General features: G+C 31.3%; 1 long non-coding RNA gene across 1 annotated transcript; it reads left to right on the top strand.

The window, feature by feature from the left end:
• The first annotated feature begins 726 nt into the window (after positions 1-726).
• LOC145156603 (uncharacterized) lies at positions 727-5,340 on the top strand. Its single transcript, XR_013736822.1, has 4 exons — positions 727-1,043; positions 3,748-4,184; positions 4,877-4,928; positions 5,268-5,340. It is a non-coding gene; the product is annotated as an uncharacterized LOC145156603 (long non-coding RNA).
• Positions 5,341-5,674: the final 334 nt, after the last annotated feature.

The raw sequence follows: 5,674 nt of genomic DNA, 5'->3' as shown, positions 1-5,674 counted from the left end.
GTTAATAGATGCTGTATTTAATGTTTTTGTAATCGGTTCCTAAGTTAATATATATATATATATATATATATATATATATATATATATATATATATATATATATATATATATTAACCCTCCTACATAATTTCATGAGCAATTAGGTATATCATGTAAATTTTTATTTTGTTTGTTAAGAAAATAAATTATAACTTAGTTTTATTTGGATTTATCGTCACATTTTAAAAACATGTATCAACAAATCATCATTAAGACACATTTAGTATCTATTATTAATTAATTATAAGTAATTAATTGTATTTTTTTTGCCGCACAACATGTTATTGGTGAATCATGTAAATTTTTTATATTAATATTTATATTTTGTACATGAGAAAATTTGTTTTTATATCCATGTCAGTATTTACTTGGTTTAATAAAAAAGTACCTATATTTAATGTTTTTAGTTCCAAAGCAGAAAACATATCCAACCTTAAAATTTTAAATTTATTAAAATCAATTATAGTCAACTAAATAACATGTTAACTAATTTCTATTTTTGAAAGAAGTGATTTTTATTTAATTGCAAAATTTATATAGCTTTTTTTTTTCCGTTTTTCATAGCTAAAACCTTATTTTTAAAGATTTAACTTGTAAATAAAAAGGCATAATCCATAATACATTTCAAATTACATTTTTACTCCTTAAAGACTATAACCCTAAAGACGTATGTGTATCCCAGTTTCACTCTTCCAGCCCGACATTCACGCATCTGGTTATCACTTATCTTTGGCTTGTCGTATACACCAAATGGCCAAATCCCATATTCGATTTCTACATTTTGAGTGTCGGCGATCTCATCGGCATTGGTGTTGTAGCATCCTCACAAGCTATGTAAATAAAGATTAGGGAAGAAGGATACATGGGAGGAGATCAAACTCCCTAGAAAATGTTATGAAGAAAAAATGGTGGACAGTGGCGATCTTGCAAGTGATTTTTCTATGAATTGTCGCTACTGATGGGTTATGATTCAACTGATGAAGTTGGGCCACGATGAACAACAGGTAAAATCAGTAGCTTTCTTTTTTGTAGAAGATGCACAGGGTAATGCGATGGAATGGGTTACACAAGTATTTTTTGTTGTTTCAATTTTGATTTTGATGCAAAATTAAATCTTGATTTTGTACATGCAATCTTGATTCCTGCGAAAAATTCAAAATTTATACGGGCATTTTACAGAAATTTGGCAGAAAATTAAATGCGAATTGTTTTCTTATACTTATTTATTTGAAAGAAAACTTCAATTTACTAATATACCAAATGTATCCTTATCAGAAAGAGGCCCTTAAGTTGGAATTGTAACATTTAGTAAAAATAGGTAAAAATGGTAGAAAATAAGTCAAAATTCTGAAATTGTTAATTGTATATTAAAAAAATATTGATGTAAAATAATAGTAATGGATTTAAACAATGATAAAACATAACCTAAACAGGAAAATCAGAAAAAATAGGAACTAAGTAAGATGCTAAATTTAACAGAAAACAAAAGTTAAATGCTATAAACAGCCATAAAACAGAAAGTGCAAAGTGTGATTCAAAATTTATATAGGCATTTTATAGAAATTTGACAGAAAATGAAATGCTAACTGTTTTCTTATAATTACTTGTTTGAAAGAAAACTTCAATTTACTAATATAGCCAAAGTAAAATTAATTTACATAATTTTCCATGTATTAGAAGTTCTAGCAAACAAATGTTTAAAAAAGTATCATAAATGGTATTCTGTCAAAGAAGCATGCTATAAAAGGTAAATAACTGAAAAGTAAAATGATATATTACGGTAGACAAAGGGTATTAATGGAATTGTAAAAAGTAAAGACTAAGAGCTTCTCCAACCACAAACACCAAAATAGTGATTATTTAGCACCAAAATAGTGTTTGAGTTCCAATCAACCTCTAAAATAATGGGTTTTAGAGGCCTTCCCATTTGGCATTTATATTGAACCAACACAAAAATGGTGCTAAATCTGAAGGTTGGTTGGAATATTCTTGCCCTCCAAAACACAAAAATAGTGTAATATAGTGGATGGTTGGAGTTTGCCTAACAAAAAGGTAAACAAAGTTCAAAAATGGTCCCTGGTAAAATAAATTTACATAATGGTCCCTGTATAAACAATTTAACAGAAAAAGGTTTTAAAAAGTATCATAAATGACATTCCTTGGATGTTAGCAATAGGTAAACAAATAAATCAATAATCCATGGGTAAATAAAAAGAAAAAATTTAAATCAATTAGGATAGTATTTTGTGTTTTTTTACAAGATACTTTCCGGCTTTTTCGATTAGGATAGTATTTTGTGTTTTTTTTAAAAAAATTTAAATCAATGATGTTTTGTCGACCACAAGAAAAAAAATAAAAATTTGAGAATTCACAAAAAATTGACACGTGTCAAATAGCATAGCTATAAGGGGGATATGTGGCATTTAAAGGTTTTGTTTATTAGAGGATATATATATATATATATATATATATATATATATATATATATATATATATATATATATATATATATATATATTATAGGTCATTCAAAAACATAAATAATTTGTGAAAACAAAAACAACCAATCAAGATTACACATGTATTTTAGAATTGTAATTATTTTCTAATTAAATAAAAGGCTTATTTGTAATAGTAAGGATAAGATGGTAGTTGATGTGTAGAAAAAACAAATATGCAAGTTATAGTGCCGTTTTTTTTTCTTACGACATTCATAAGAAATGCATACTTTTATATAAAAGTTTTGCATGATATAACCACGTTGAAATTGTACGAAACAAACAAATCAAAAACTGTTAGAATGTAAACTCTTGTTGATCAGTTTTTTTGAAATTCGTATCTCAAATAACCAAGAACTTGAATTTTAAGTTAAATTATATAAGACAACCAACATTTCAGTTTTGAATTCTGAAATACCATGATTTATGTAAATTCCATTAAAACCATTTTTTTAAATCTGAAATTTATATATGATATAATGTTGAAATGCTTTTTGTTTTCGCAAATTATATATATTTTCGCATTAACCCTTCCATATATATATATATATATATATATATATATATATATATATATATATATATATATATATATATATATATAGGGAAGGGTTATTTGGAAAACAAAAAAACCCTAAAAATTATAAAAATGCATAAAAAAAATACCAAGACATCACAAAACTTTTTTTTGAATTTTTTTATCAAAAAATCGCAGCATTTTTTACAATTTCACTGAAAAAAAATAAAAAATCAATTTTTTTTTTTTTTTGTTAAAAAAAAATTTTCTCAAAAAAAAATTTCAGCGATTTTGACCTAAAAGTTGCGATTTTTTGATAAAAAAATTCAAAAAAAAGTTTTGTGATCTCTAAGTATTTTTTTTTATGCATTTTAATGATTTTTAGGGTTTTTTTTAGAGTTTTTTTGTTTTCCATAGAACCTAAACCTATATATATATATACTACCCGTTTACCCGCGCCAAGCGTCGGGTGTGCATATTGTTTTTACAAATTAGTTTATAGAGACGATTAGTTCTTTTGTGCAAATAGCTTACTACATATAAACAATTATTAATAAGAGTCATCCTAGTGAAATCAATAAGAATTAAAAATGCATGAAAAGTTGAGATTCTTTACAAATGCACATGAAAACATGATTGATTGTGCATTATTAATCATGCAATACTTGTTTATATACCACACTTACATTGCAGACTTCACTACCGTTTAATTGTTCATCATTGATCACAATGTAACATCCGGATTCTCAGGTATCTTAAATTATGTATTTTATTGAGTTTTGGAGAGAGATTCGGCAAGTAGGCGCTCAGACTCGCCGAGTAGAGTCGCGAATCTCCATCCGGGTTAATGACTGGACTCGGCGAGTCCATACGTGGACTCGGCGAGTCCACGCTGTTTAATGAAACCCTAATTCCTTGGGTTTGGGACCTATTTAAAGGCCCTTATGGCCTTCAATGGCGGCTACCAGACCATAGAGAGAAACCCTAGAGTGCTTGAGCGTTTTGAGAGAGAAAGGAAGCCATTCTTGACCTTGGAAGTGTTGTTTAGCAAGAAGAAGGAGGTACTAGCCAAGAGGAAGCATAGGAGGTTGCTATTTTGTGGATTTGGAGCTAAGATCTTCACATTTGAGGTAGTAATTCGACTCTCCTTCTGTTCTTATGATGATCATATAGATTTAGGGTTTCTTAGACCCTTTGTTGGTTAGATTTGATGTCCAAATAGCCCCTTCTGGTGATAAGGCTTTGGATCTGGATCCATAGAGGTCCAGAGAGCCTTATTCATCAAGCTTTATGAAGAACAATAGAGGTCATGGCCTTGGGTTAAGGTATTTGGGGCTAAATCATCATATATGGTCATATAAATGTTGCTTGTGCATCAAGATCGAGACTTTACGTGATTATAGTGGTTGGGAAGGCCATATCTAGGGGTTAGAGGAATAGATCTGACCTCAGGAGGTCATTTGAGTTGGTGCATGACATGAACTCGCCGAGTCCAAGGGCAGACTCGGCGAGTAGGGTTAGGGTTTCCCGTGAATCACTCAGTGAGTGACTTGCCGAGTTGGGGGAATGACTCAGTGAGTCAGAGGGGGAATAGAGGACTCGAGTTCACGACTGAACTCGTCGAGTCACATTTGTGCACTCGGCGAGTCGGGTCAAAACTTTGACCGTTGACTTTTATTGACTTTTAGGGTTTGGTCAACTTTAGGGTCTTTGAGCCATGAGAGGGGTAAAATGGTCTTTTACCCTTTTGAGAGTACTAAGAGGAGGAATAGTCTAGCCTTGAGAGATGTATTGATTCAGAGTGTTTATTTCATATGATTAGGCAGAGGCTAGACCCGACATTACAGAGTTCGAGCTTTACCAAGTTACCCGAGGTGAGTCTTCTCACTATACTTTACCTAGAGTGGTAATTAGAGCTATGAGACAGAGTATTGTGTATGCTTTTGCATGATGTGATTTCTATGTGTTATATGCTATGTATGTTACAGAGTTTTCAGAGTTAGGACCGGAAGGTCCACAGAGTTAGGGTCAGAGGACCCATAGAGTTAGGGCCAGAGGGCCCACAGAGTTATGGGACTGGGGGGTCCCACATAGACACTTTGACCAGAGTGTCAAACAGAGTTATAGCCTCGAGTGGCTAATATGTGTTATGTGTGGTATTTTGGGGAACTCACTAAGCATTTATGCTTACAGTGTTGTGTTATGTGTCTCAGGTACCAGCGAGGATCGCGGGAAGGCGCCGGCTTGATCAGTACACACGCGGGGAGATTTTATTATGATCTTGGGATATGATGTTATGTGATACAATGGTGTTTTTGTAACGATTATGAATGAAAACGTGTTTTATAAAGTATGAAAAATCGTTTTGAAAATTTGGGCGTTACACACAAATACTTTCATATTTGAACGTAATATCCTTCTGGATAATGCCACATAAAACTGGTCGTGCGAGAAAACCGGTTCTGGAAGATAAACTCCTATATTTGGAATTGTTTGTCTTTAAGCTTTATTGATTGTCATCGCGAAACGTAATCGGATTCGCGCCAAACGACGGGTGTGAATAGTTTTTTCATAAATTAGTTTCTAGAGACGATTAGTCCGGAGAACAATGATTAGTTTC

This window comes from Lactuca virosa, chromosome 2, assembly GCF_052849685.1.
Source record: "Lactuca virosa cultivar CGN04683 chromosome 2, Lactuca_virosa_CGN04683_v6, whole genome shotgun sequence".
NCBI classification, from domain to species: domain Eukaryota; kingdom Viridiplantae; phylum Streptophyta; class Magnoliopsida; order Asterales; family Asteraceae; genus Lactuca; species Lactuca virosa.
The sequence above is the reverse complement of the archived record's forward strand: the minus strand, read 5'-3'. Positions and strand labels throughout refer to the sequence as shown.